Source organism: Copadichromis virginalis, linkage group LG17, assembly GCF_057382275.1.
Source record: "Copadichromis virginalis isolate Kocher_CV1m ecotype Utaka linkage group LG17, C_Virginalis_male_GT1.1, whole genome shotgun sequence".
Taxonomy (NCBI): domain Eukaryota; kingdom Metazoa; phylum Chordata; class Actinopteri; order Cichliformes; family Cichlidae; genus Copadichromis; species Copadichromis virginalis.
Genome location: NC_140634.1, coordinates 19,183,658 through 19,197,285, shown reverse-complemented (window position 1 = coordinate 19,197,285; position 13,628 = coordinate 19,183,658). Strand labels below are relative to the sequence as shown.

Here is a 13,628-nt window from a genome sequence, read left to right as displayed (position 1 = left end):
AGACCTGAAGCCTTGTTGACTGATACAGCTGTTTCAGGGCTCCTGGGGCTGTGCAGTTAACCTCATGGTAGTGAAACATAAGGCAGGAATGAAAAAACGTTTTGCTTCTACCCTCAGCTCTTTTTCCTGTTTGTGGGAGGCAGTGGAGATGTAGAGGGTACAGCCCGATCTGGGCGCGGAGGTATGGGATGCCAGATCACATGCCCCAGTTCCGGCTCTCCTTTCTCCTATGTTATCTCTTTTCTCTTTCACCTTTTCTATCTCTTTAAGAAGTGAGGCTCTTTAAGCACTAAAGACCTAAATAGTACTTATCGTTTTGCAGTGAAGTGATAGAAGAAAATAAATTGTAGAAAACTAAATAGGAAAAAGTAGAAGAGAAATAGCAATTTCACATCAACCAGTGACACACCCCGGGGCCTGATCAACCCTGGCAGGGCCTCCATTTATGAGGGTGTCTACTGGTAAGGGCCAAAACACCCAATGAATCCAAGGCCCACTACAGATGATGTGTCACAATATTTTTATATTATAATCTGGATTTGGTTTTTAATCCCTAAACCTAACCAAGAACTTTAAAAGAAACTAAAAAATGGCAAATATCTTTTGATAAAAGACCAAAAGACACTGTGAAGTTGATGCACACAACGATTTGTCCTCCTGATGAAGTTTCAGGACTGCCTTTCTCCATAGTGGCCATCCATCTATTCCTTTTGTGGAATAAATGTATGTGCTGTATGTGTCACAAATACCTAAATTTGATCTGGTGTGGGCTATAGTATTGAAAGGGTTGCATAATAAGAAATTGTTTTTGTTTGTGAAATAGATTTCTACGTTCTTTTTCACAAATTACTTACATGATTGGCAGTCATTGATAGGTTTGTAGCTTGAACCCATCCGCTGGAACGTTGAAGACAATATAATTACACTGCAAAGCAAGACACAAGTAGGCAAAGTTCTTCATGTTACTCGTGCACGGGAGAGACCGGACAGAGTGCCGTTCCTTCACTTGACCCCAGTTGCTCTCGTCCGTTCTCCCGTACCACTGCCCTTTTATTGAGGTTACATGAATATGCATAGGTTCATTAACATATGACGTCTACATACACACAAAGAGTACCTTGCCTGTGTGTGTGTGTGTGTGTGTGTGTGTGTGTGGACTGCTGATCAAAGGGTCAAACATCCTTGGTCAGGAAGAGGGTAGCCTCCCCCTCACCCTAGATGGTTCATCCTAGATAACACAGTAAGGAAGTCCAGCAGTTCATTTATACACAAAAGCACTTAGACTAGAACAGACGTAGCTACGTTAATCCTACCATAAAACAATTAAGCAAGGTACGAACTTTCCCATGCTCCCAGGATGTAGGTGTGCATTCTAGTGTGGAATGCACACCAAGCCTCTGTAGCCTGTTAAAGATCACACAACCTATCACTACACAATTGATTATACACCTCTAAGCATCTATGGTTAAATATTTCTAAGCATAAATGACAATCAACAATACAAACTCTAACAGTCATTTTCAGTTTTTACATATCAAGTCTACAGTCATAACTATATTAAACAGAAATGTGTTTTATGTCTTTGTCATGGAAATATAAATGTTGCTAAATTTTAACTGTGGTGACAAAATGATCCATTGAAACTGCATGAAAACATCAAACTGACAGTTATTTTTCAACTTTATTTGATTGTGGTCATTGGTAATATAAAAACAAATAAACTACAGTGATACAGACAACTTAAGGAAATTTGGTGGGGGTAAAATGACAATGATGTTGGTCCACCCTAAGACACTGTAGGCTTAGTAACCACTGGATCAATTAATACTCTAAATTTAAAAAAAAAATATGGTTGAGCACATCGCTGTACAACTGGAACTAAACAAAAAAGTTATATATCCAAAAGTTAATTTGTGGATCAGGGTTGTTGTGACAGAATCAGCTGAACTGCCTACTGTACTGTAGTATGATTATTTTTAAAATAAGCACAAGTACTAGTAATGCACTCAAACATTATTGATACTGTTGATATGAATGATACATACCATGAAAATATCCTTAACATGTACATCAAAATACTCAAGAATGAAAACTCTCACCTGTGACAAGCATACTTGAAATTTGCTTACAAAGTTCTATCAATCACATTTCAATATGTCTTGTAAATTCTGTGAGCCAAAAATATATTACAGTAACTTAACATGACAAAAATGTAAAAAGTACAAAATCTCCCTCTGATACATAACAGTGTACTATTATGTATTACCAAAATGCATGTTTAAAAACAGTGTAACAGGGTAGTTTTTAGCTCTACGAATGACATTAAATAAAAATGTGCCAGCTGTCTTTGTAAAAAACTATATGCATTGATGTGATGAAGTCTTGGGAATGCACTGTCAATGACTGGTCTATGGCCAACTTGAAAAAATTGGGGCCCCCAGCATTAAACCTGCAAGGTAGGAAGTTGATATAACTTTGAGGACAAACTGATATATTACAGATATTTATTACCGACTTTAATCAGAAAATTCAGAGTCACTGTAAAAGTCATCGTCGGAAGTATGATCAAGGTTAATGTTCTTTGCTCCTGACAAAACTTGCATGTAACACTGTCTTGCGTGCAGCTTGTTTTGTTTCACATTCTGTCGTTTTCTGAGGATGATGCTCTGTAGACCTCTCAAACCCTCCTCACTTAGGCCACAATGCGAACCTTAAAAATAGAACATATAATTTAGTCTGCTTTAATGCCTTAAGAAACAGTCAGTGTTTTGTATGCATTACTTAAATACATACTTTTAAATATCTCACTGGAAAACAGGCCGGACAACTCTTTCAGGATATCATCATATTTTGAAAGAGATTTCCAGTGATGGTCCATCTCTGTAACAAGAATCTTCTTTTCCTTCTTATTGCCATGATGATATCGAATGCCCTTCTCTTTGTTGTAAGGCTGACAGAGTCTGAAATGCATTTATAACAAAGTTATAAATCAATTCACAAAGAACGTCTGAAGTCATAAATGATTTTAGGTCAACACCTGAAGCTTAGGGTTTCATTATATGTCAGATATGCTGAAAGTAGACAACATATCTGTACAACTACCGCTGTGTGCCCGCTGCCACGGCCAGCTTGTGTCACCAGACAGAATTTCTTCCAAGCACAGAGTTTCTTTGTCTGGAAACATTCTGTTGTATTTTTCCACAGCAGAAGTCAAGATTCCTTTCTCCTCTCTGATCTTGCGACGAATCTTGGCACAGGCTTTATTTCCATCGGTGTCTTTGTACAGACGCTGGGATCGTCTCTTTATGCTCGCTACGAGCACTTCGATTCTGCTCACCAAGGGATCAATATCACTTGTGCTTGTTGTTGCTGCTTAGAAGAAATAACACAGCTACACTTACATAAAGTCATTGTACAATTGCATCACATTTTTGAATCAGTTTTTGCTCACCTTCTGCCCAATCCTTTACATCACTGACCCATTCATCCAGTTGACTGTCAGTCACTGCTAATTGGACTTTTAAGGACTCCAGGTTCTGAAGCTGGGTTAGAAGAGCTTTTGTGGCCTACATTGTCAATTTGAGATTAAAAACAAACAAAACAAACAAAAAACACTAAACACATGTTTACTCCAAATAATAAGAACACAGAGGAGTAATCATCTAAAAATAAAGTAACAATATCATTACCTTCTGATATCGATGGGTCAGAGAGGTGGCCAACTGGTCTAGCTTTTGTTGATTCCAGCGCATGGCCATAAGAGTTAGCATGTCACTCCATCCTGCAAACACAGAAAACGTAGTGTTACCACTTTCATCATAATTACACACTTAAAATCTAACTAGTGTAGGATTTGCCTTCTCACCTGCTTTGGACATATGTTTTGTGGTAACTGCAATCCTTGACAAAAAGGCATTACATTGCTCTACCTCCTCCCCTAGAGTCAAACCAGCCCCATCTTGATATGCTCCACTCCATTTCACCTGGAAAAAAACACACACACACACACACACACACACAGATGCACATACACACACACAGATAAAATACAAATTACACAAAATGTTGATGTGCAATTGTTCAGATAAAGTCATTAAAGTCAGAATTTCATACCTCACATTTGAAATCGTGGGCTTTAGCATGAAAGACTGAAAGAAATGGCTTCATGCTAAGAAGGTGCTGGAGCTCTGGACAGCTTTTTGTTACTCTTTCAAGATATGGCCAATACTTGCAGGTAACATCCATAAAAAAAAAGTGATATGTCTATTGGCCAGCTTTTGTTGCAGGTACAAGGGATAAGCAAAAATTTCGTCCCTGTACATATTTAGAGCACGGAGCAGCACTCCATGCCTACACACTGCAAGCTCCAGTCCCTCCTCATCCACCTTGCTGCTGGATCTTTGGGAGGTCTCTCTGGCTGCTGACCACTCCCCTCCACAAACACCTCGTCCGGAGACCTAAAATGCATTAAATAGCTGGTGACAATGTCTTTTCACAATCTCTTCAACAGAGTGTTAAAGGTTAACATAATTATGTCTATGTAATTAGAGCGTTCAATCTTACATGTGTCATGATTCGGCCGTGTGGCAGGCAGGATGAGGACCCAAATTGCAAACTCACAGACACGGGGGATAAACTCAAAATGCAGCTTTATTGCTGACAGGTGATAAACAATAACGATGATACAAAAGCAATGCAAAACTACACTAAACTGGGAAAAGCTAAAGTAACATATACCGGAAGACACGGGGAGAACCACACATGGCATGAGGGAGAACGCGACGCCGAACAGAGGGAGACTCAGACAGAAATACACAGAGGGTAAACGAGGAAAGTGGGCACACACGGGGAACACAGGTGACACTGATAATCATAACGAGACAGGGCGGGGTGAACTGAACATGACATGTACAGGCACAGAGGTTCAGACAGGAGGAGAGAGAGCACGGGGAAAACACAGACATAACGGGCTGGGGAAAACATGAAACAACCACAAAGGGAGACGAGGGCTCATAGATACACAGAGGGGCACACAGGGGGTAAAAGCCATGAAGGGAAAACACTTAGGGAACAACACAACAGGGCAACTCAGAAAACATGGCCTAAATAAGGAACGAAATATAAAAATACAAGGAACTAAGAATACTGGGCCCACATGGCCCAGGACCATGACATCACCCCCCCCTAAAGGGCTGGCTCCCGACAGCCCAAACCCGAAAAACAAAACAAAAACGGAAAACAACCCACCCAGGGCGGGAGGCGGGGGACCAGGACGGAGGGACCAGAACGGGAAACAAAACAAACAACAGAAAACACAGGAGCACATGACCATAGTCCAAATAAAGTTCAGGGGGCCGACCCAGAGCCCACAGGCACAAGAGTTCACGGGTCACACGGTCGGGGGGCCGACCAGGCAGGTGGCACAGGTGACAGAGCTGGTCCGGAGGCCGGCCGTGCGGAAGGCAGCGGCGGCAGCGAAGGAGACGACGGAGCAGTTCAGGGGGCCGGCCGCGCAGAAGGCAACGAAGGAGACGACGGAGCAGTTCAGGGGGCCGGCCGCGCGGAAGGCAGCGGCGGCTCTCCAGTGTTGGGTACACTGGTCGAGGCCCGGTGGGCACAGGACCAGGCATAGCAGAAGCTGGAGCTCGACCAGGCGAAGCACAGGCTGGAGCTCGACCAGGCGAAGCACAGGCTGAGGCTCGACCAGACGAGGACGAAGACTCGGAGGCCGGACCAGACGAGGACGAAGACTCGGAGGCCGGACCAGACGAGGACGAAGACTCGGAGGCCGGACCAGACGAGGTTGCAGAGGCTGAGGCTGGACCAGGCGGAGCTGCAGAGGCTGAGGCTGGACCAGGCGTAGCAGAAGCACAGGCAGAGGCTGGCCCAGGCGTAGCAGAAGCACAGGCAGAGGCTGGCCCAGGCGTAGCAGAAGCACAGGCAGATGCAGCCGGACCAGGCGACGACGAGGCGGTCGCAGGTGGCGGCTGGACAGGCTCCTCGGGCCCTCCAGCTGATGCGGCGTGAGGCTGAACGGGCCCCTCGGACCCTCCAGCGGAGACAGGAGGCTGAACGGGCCCCTCGGACCCTCCAGCGGAGACAGGAGGCTGAACGGGCCCCTCGGACCCTCCAGCTGACGAGGCATGAGGCTGGACGGGCTCCTCGGGCCCTCCAGCGGAGACAGGAGGCTGAACGGGCCCCTCGGACCCTCCAGCGGAGACGGGCGGCTGAACGGGCCCCTCGGACCCTCCAGCGGAGACGGGCGGCTGAACGGGCCCCTCGGACCCTCCAGCGGAGACGGGCGGCTGAACGGGCCCCTCGGACCCTCCAGCTGACGTGGCAATAGGCCGGCTGCGTTCACATGACATCTTATAGGTATCAGTCCAGAAACAAACAGGTGTGAGATGTCTTGAGGCAGAGACCAGCCCAGTCACTGCAAGACTCATGTTAGTTGACATAATAGGTTCAGAAACAGAAAGCCCTGTGTCTACATTCCGCCCTTCAGACTCAATCAATGACATAACGTTATGGCACAGGTAAGCAGGGTCAGCCACAGGGAAAACAAGGATTACTATATTACCCACAAAAACATGACTTAAACCTCCAGGGGGAAGTCCCTGGGTGAACATGAGATATTCAGATATGGATCTGGGTGATGAGAATTGACCAGTCTGATAGCGGTAAGTGGTACATTGACTTGGGACCACGCTAGAGGTGGACTGTAACTCAAGGGTGTTATGTAGAGTGTATGGTGAAATGGGTACGGATAATGCTGTGCTAGCAACCATAGCCGAGACGGGTGACATTTCCGGCTGTGTGCTGGTGTTAACATTAACCTTGGGACTCAAAACCCTGCCCGATAATGTGCTCACAGAAACCTCGGAGAACTGTGTCAAAGTAACTCCGTGAGGGGACGCTACATGGTCATTAATAGTGGAATTGTATCCCCTGGTCTCAGACTCAATCCTCTGAGTAGAGGCGGCAGGGATGGCGGTAAACAGTCCAAAAACACCCTGCTCACGACTGTGGGGAAAACAGAATTTAGGTGGGGACATTTCACAGTTCGTGTTACCCTGATTAGAATCCCTGTTGTCACCTTTAAGTCCCAACATGAGGTCATGACCAGCATTCTTATTTTTAAGTTCATTGGACACAGGAGCAGCAGGCAAAACATGATCGCACCTCGTCTCACCCTCCGTTCTTATATGCTCTGCGACATGACCCTCCTCTAAAAAGTCCTCACTCGCTGTGAAAGCACAAGTGTCTACATGAAGCACCTCGTAGGTGAGCAGAGCAGACTCAGGAAGGGAGGCGTTAGCCACAGGCAACTCAGCTTTAGATGGAACCCCAGGCGAAGCAACGGACAACGGAGGAAATTCCTCCCCCCCTCTTGTCACACAATTAGCTTTCAGGTCTGTGGAGGTCTCCCTCCCTCTAAGTATTATACCAGAGGTCCCTGCCAAATCACTAGGTCTGTCTACGGGTGTCTTCGGGGCAAAATCTCTGGGCGGCGGCCCGGTTAGCGCTGTATTACTCAGTTCACAGTTAGCACTGGCTGTCTCTGAAATAATGTCATTGTTTTCGCTGCAAGAAAAACACGGAACAGGGGATTCCCCGGTCGGCTCAGAGGCTGGACCGTCAAACTCCCGTTCCGGTGGCGGTGACGAGAACACAGGCTGAGGTTCTCCAGTGCTGGGATTTACAGTCTGTGTGGGTCTTACTCCCTGTTCATGGAAGCCAGGCGAACTGACCACATCAGTCACAGTACTGGAGTCCGCCGCCTCCACACTATGTGTCTCCTTTAATGGTGACCCTTGAATCTGTAAACTTGAATCTAGTTCCTCTTCTACGGCTTCAACGAAGGCTGGTGATGGGAGAGTGCGTTCACTCACCTCCGGTTGTCGCGCAGCGCGACGGGGACGCGAACGCCGTTTCTGCTTGACTGCAGCTCCCGATGAACCAGACAACGGCGCTTCATGCGCGCCGGGCGGCGTCGCAGAGGCTGGTGAACTGGGTGCTGATGGAGCGGTAGATGAGAGTTCCTGGAAGCTCAGGGGACCCCCGAGAGCCAGGCGGGTTCCCCGGAAGATCTCCTCATAGTCAGGAGCTAGCCACGGCTTCCACCGGAGCTCTTCATCCAGTTGATCGCATGCTGCACGCTGCCGCTCCTCCAGGTCGAAATCCATGACCTCCCCCGCATCCTCGTGTGGCTCGTTGGAGGGCGAAACATGCCGTAGCGCTGGGCGACGGCGACGCGAACGCCGCTCCCTCTTTGAGGTGGTCGTGGATGAAACTTCGATTTCTGTGGCGACCGGCTCCTCGTCTTCTGACCACATCCGTGCCAGATAGGAAGCGGAAGACGGGTAGGTCGGTCGAGGCGGTGAGGGTGAACGACTGAGCTGCGACAGCGAAGTGGAAACCGGCGAGTAGAGGGACGGCGCCAGCGTAGAGGAGTGTGGTGCCGTGGCGAACCTCAGCGTGCCGACTTGTATGCTTACAGCAGGCGGAGGGGAGGCTGCGCGGCCACGGGGCTGTGGTGACGCAGTCCGCACACCGGACCGCTGATGCTGCCGAGGGCAGGCTGGGAGGATGGTGCGGAGGAAGTCCGAGATCAGAGGGGGTAGCGCCTCCCATAACCAGGGAAAAACCGTGACGCTTGTCCCCAACGAGGAAAGTAACTCCTCCCTCTCCTCCTCACTAGAACTTCGGCTCCACTGGTAGCATAACGACTCCACCGCTTGGATTACGTCTCTGCCAGGAGTAGCTGGGTCCATATCGTGGTCGCGTTCTTCTGTCATGATTCGGCCGTGTGGCAGGCAGGATGAGGACCCAAATTGCAAACTCACAGACACGGGGGATAAACTCAAAATGCAGCTTTATTGCTGACAGGTGATAAACAATAACGATGATACAAAAGCAATGCAAAACTACACTAAACTGGGAAAAGCTAAAGTAACATATACCGGAAGACACGGGGAGAACCACACATGGCATGAGGGAGAACGCGACGCCGAACAGAGGGAGACTCAGACAGAAATACACAGAGGGTAAACGAGGAAAGTGGGCACACACGGGGAACACAGGTGACACTGATAATCATAACGAGACAGGGCGGGGTGAACTGAACATGACATGTACAGGCACAGAGGTTCAGACAGGAGGAGAGAGAGCACGGGGAAAACACAGACATAACGGGCTGGGGAAACATGAAACAACCACAAAGGGAGACGAGGGCTCATAGATACACAGAGGGGCACACAGGGGGTAAAAGCCATGAAGGGAAAACACTTAGGGAACAACACAACAGGGCAACTCAGAAAACATGGCCTAAATAAGGAACGAAATATAAAAATACAAGGAACTAAGAATACTGGGCCCACATGGCCCAGGACCATGACAACATGTCTGGATGTGCTGTGTATGTAGTCCACAAATCTTCCCACATCTTCATCCTTTGCTATCAAGGCGTCTTCAAAGATGCCCAGTTCCTCAGATCTGAACAAAATAGCAATACAGTATACTTTATGGTGTCATACAAAGTAAGTCCAAAGTTAATTGGTGCACCTTATAGTCACATTGTCTGAAACAAACGTTGGTATTACACATATTTTGCTGTACCTGGCTGCATTCTTGAAACGGTAATGCTTGCGGTTTCCATCCACTGAAATTGCAAGCATGTCTGGGGCACATGCATGACATGTGAAGGGATCCTCCTTTAAAATCTTGTCTAATTCATATCTCACGGCTTCCCACTCAAAGAAACTTTTCTTAAAGCCATCTGCAGAGATCTTTCCCGTCTGGTTTAAAATGAAAGACATAAACAGAAAACAACTACGCTACAAGTGACTTTTAAATCCTGAATAACACAGAAGAACCATACTGTAAAGGATGCATAAACTAAAATGCTCACACGGCCAAAGTGGAGAGTTCGTTGATCAAGCATTTTTAAAAATGCTTTGCAGGAGAGTCCGGGTGATGCCATCTTCATTTCTTCAAATGTGAAGAAGACATCTGTTGCGTACAAAGTAGAAAAGTGAAGGGTAGCGGGCCAGTAATCACTTAGATTTAGGTCATCTACTCCAGCAGTCCAAGAAGCTTCACGTCTCACACCTCAGCTCTGGCATGCTGAGATTGTAACGTCCTAGAAAAGTGAAAAACTCATGACTCCAGAGTAAAAGTTTATTATCTTTGGGTTAGGTCTTCTTTTTGTCTCAGAATATACTGCAACAATGCTTGTGAGGGTTTAGTTTTAGGTGAATTATTTACAGATGGTTGTCAGTCAGGACAAAATGAAGTTCTTCTTACCATTCATTGTGACCACAGCAACAACCTTTCCTGGTCTGACCCTCAAACACTCTGGTGGACAGCCGCAGATTGTGACTGGGCTCTCCACAGGTACAAGTCGTGCTAAAGAAGTCAACATGTATGCGTAACATATGATTTAAATAAGTTTATTAACTATGAAGTAAAACGTTGAAATGTGACTAAGATATGGTAGGACCAACTGAGCCTTACTTGAAACAATAAAAAAAAACAACTTAACAGCTCAAAGCTAACAGTGTAGTTGAGAGCTGAGGAAGCATCAACTTTTTTAAAAAATGAGATAGAGAGAGAGAGCGTAAGGGAAATGTATAAACAGTAAACACAATAAGTTTAGTCACAGAACTTACCATCATGGCAAAGGGTCTTATTTACAATGTAAGTTGTTGGAGGCAATGGCTGGAAGAATCCGGCAGTCATGGCACGTCTATTGTGAAGGACATATCTGGTGTGCGTGATGACATCACATTTATCACAAAAAAGGGGGCGTGGTAGACAGTCACGACAACGAAGCACAGCTGGATTGCTCCCACATTGTTGGCATATATGTTCCGACACACTTTCTTGAGCTGCCATGGTATTTACCAGATGGGGTCTTTTGGCCCTCCAACTCTCTGAAAAAAAGAGTTTTTCTTGTGCTCCAGTTCAAGGAAGCCAAAAGAGGAGCTTTTGGTGGTGGTGCTTCATGGTGATCGTCTGAAGAATCATTCAGTGAGCTCTGGAGTTCTTGTAGAAAGCGCTCTGTTAAAAAAAACAAATACATTTTCTATTAAAATTGATTAAATTATAAAAGTGTAATGGACAGAGTAGCTATGAGAGTAAAGCTTGATGGCTATAAATATGCTAGCAATTGCTGCAAACACATGAACATACTGCTTTGATCTAGTGAAGACACAGTGGAGTACATACCAACAGTCTCTGGGGCAAATGCCACCTCACAGTGACTGTTATTAGTGGTAGAATTGGTCTTCTGACTGTGGGCAGCTGTATAAAACATCAACAGTATATCAAAAACACAAATCAAATCCACATTTATAACACAGAAACAATTTAGAATCACCAATTAGCCAAACTCCACATCTCAGGACTGTGGGAGTAAACCAGGTAACCTGCGAGCAGAGAAACAAGGGAAGAACACGCAAACTCTACACGCAAAGACCCTGGTCTGATAGTGGAATTGAAATCAGGACATTTTTTGATGTGCCACTGTGCTGCCAAGTACCAATATCTTTTACCAAAATCCTTGTGAGGAGGTAACTGTCAGCCACATTTTGTTACTGGACTAACATAACGTAATGAATGCCATACTTGCTAGGGGGGGATCATTCAGTTTTAAGAGATAATTCTGTGGTTTATTTAATGTCCTTTTGTGTCAAAACAAACAAATTACTTTCCTGTTTGTCTTTACAAATATTTAAATTAATTAATACGTTAAATTTATGGTTTTGTGTCCATACAATCTATATCTTCAAATTATCTTGTATGAAAGAGTACTGACCCTTATGTAATTGACTCCGGATTGATCTTGGCCTCGCATAGAGTTGGTTTCCATCTTTGTCTCTTTTTTTCCATTTTACTGTTAGTTCAGGTGGCTTCACAGGTACAGGAGCTACCTCTTGCTTCAGCTCACCAAGCATGTCATCGAGGTGTTGGAGCTCATCAATTTGTTCCTGCTGATCAGTCAGATTATCTAGGATCCTTAAAGGATCTTGAATTTCGGAGTCACTCATGGCAGAAAGAAGAACAAACAAACAAACAAACAAACACACAAACAAACACACAAACAAACAAACACGCACGCACGCACGCACGCACACACACACACACACACACACAAACAGAATAATCAAACAAGACAGAGACCAACAGAGCGAGGCAGAAACAGAGAGACAGACCAATAAGGACAGCAGTAAGAACAGATACAAACAGACTGACGTGGCTCTTAAAAGTGCCTTTAGGAGTTTTTCAAAAAGCAGATGTAGGAAGGAATCAATCAATAATAGGCTGATTGATGAAGAACCTGTTTAGAAAAAAAAAAGTATTCAGAATTCAGAAGCACCTTATAAATAAATATATACATTAAACCCTATTGTAACGATAAACCCTGTTTAGTGTCCATTTGTATTTCATTTGCAGCATAGATGATCGGTCTGCTATTTAATGATTATGTAATGCTGTTATTAAGTTTAAAATCGAGAGAGAGAGAGAGAGAGAGAGAGAGCCAGAATGAGAGAGAGAGCCATAAAGAGAGAGCTAGATTGATAGATAACGTCTATCTTCAATTTCAGCATCAACCCAATCTGGCAACACTGACCCTTATTAGAACCCTCAAACTTTACAAAGTGGCAACAACAGCAAACGTCAGCACACACTTCTCTATCACTGTACCCTGGATGATGATATATGATAAGCTTAACTTGATTGGCTAACAGAAATGAATTTAGCTAACTTACAGCACATGTGGTGTGGTAACATATATGCTATTAAATGTTAAGTCATTCGCTGTTCCACAAAATTGCTAATCTTAACCCATGGAACTGCTAAAAGCAGCTTTGTGAGCTCACTGTTTCGGGTTTTTCTTTTTGGTTTTAAATAAGAAAAATAATTTTAAAAAATCTACAGATTCAGATTCGCACTTACCTGTGGTACGATCGAGTACGTTGACGTCACTGCCGCTCATCTGATATGATAAAAAAATAAACTTTCTCAAAAATAAACAAGTGAGTCGCTGTGAATTCCTTAACAGCACCGAAAATGTTTTTGCATACTGCTTTTTTGCCGAAAATGTTTTTGCCTAATAAAAAAGAACAACGATCGAGTACGTTGACGTCACTGCCGCTCATCTGATATGATAAAAAAATAAACTTTCTCAAAAATAAACAAGTGAGTCGCTGTGAATTCCTTAACAGCACCGAAAATGTTTTTGCATAATGTTTTTTTGCCGAAAATGTTTTTGCATAATGTTTTTTTGCCTAATAAAAAAGAACAGCTTTTTTATTAGGCATTTAATTTAATTTAATACGTAAGAGCGTGATTAGCCAAAGCAGACGGTAAAATGACTGCATGTATTCAGAGGAGTTGGAGAAGATATCTTACAGCTGTAGCAGAATGATCGACAGATTTCCAAATATCAAAAGGATTGTAGAACAGTTTATAAAACCGGTGCAATAAATTCACCCAATCGCTAGCTGTGCCATTACCCAGCATACATCGCTCACTCCGTCAATGCAAGAACCGATACACAAAGGAAGGACCTGTACAGCACTCGCTGTCTCAAGAGGGCACGCAGCATCCTACGGGACTGCACA

General features: G+C 44.8%; 1 pseudogene; it reads right to left on the bottom strand.

The window, feature by feature from the left end:
* Nucleotides 1–2,042: 2,042 nt before the first annotated feature.
* LOC146689313 (uncharacterized) lies at nucleotides 2,043–12,050 on the bottom strand (annotated as a pseudogene).
* Between the last annotated feature and the right edge of the window lie 1,578 nt (nucleotides 12,051–13,628).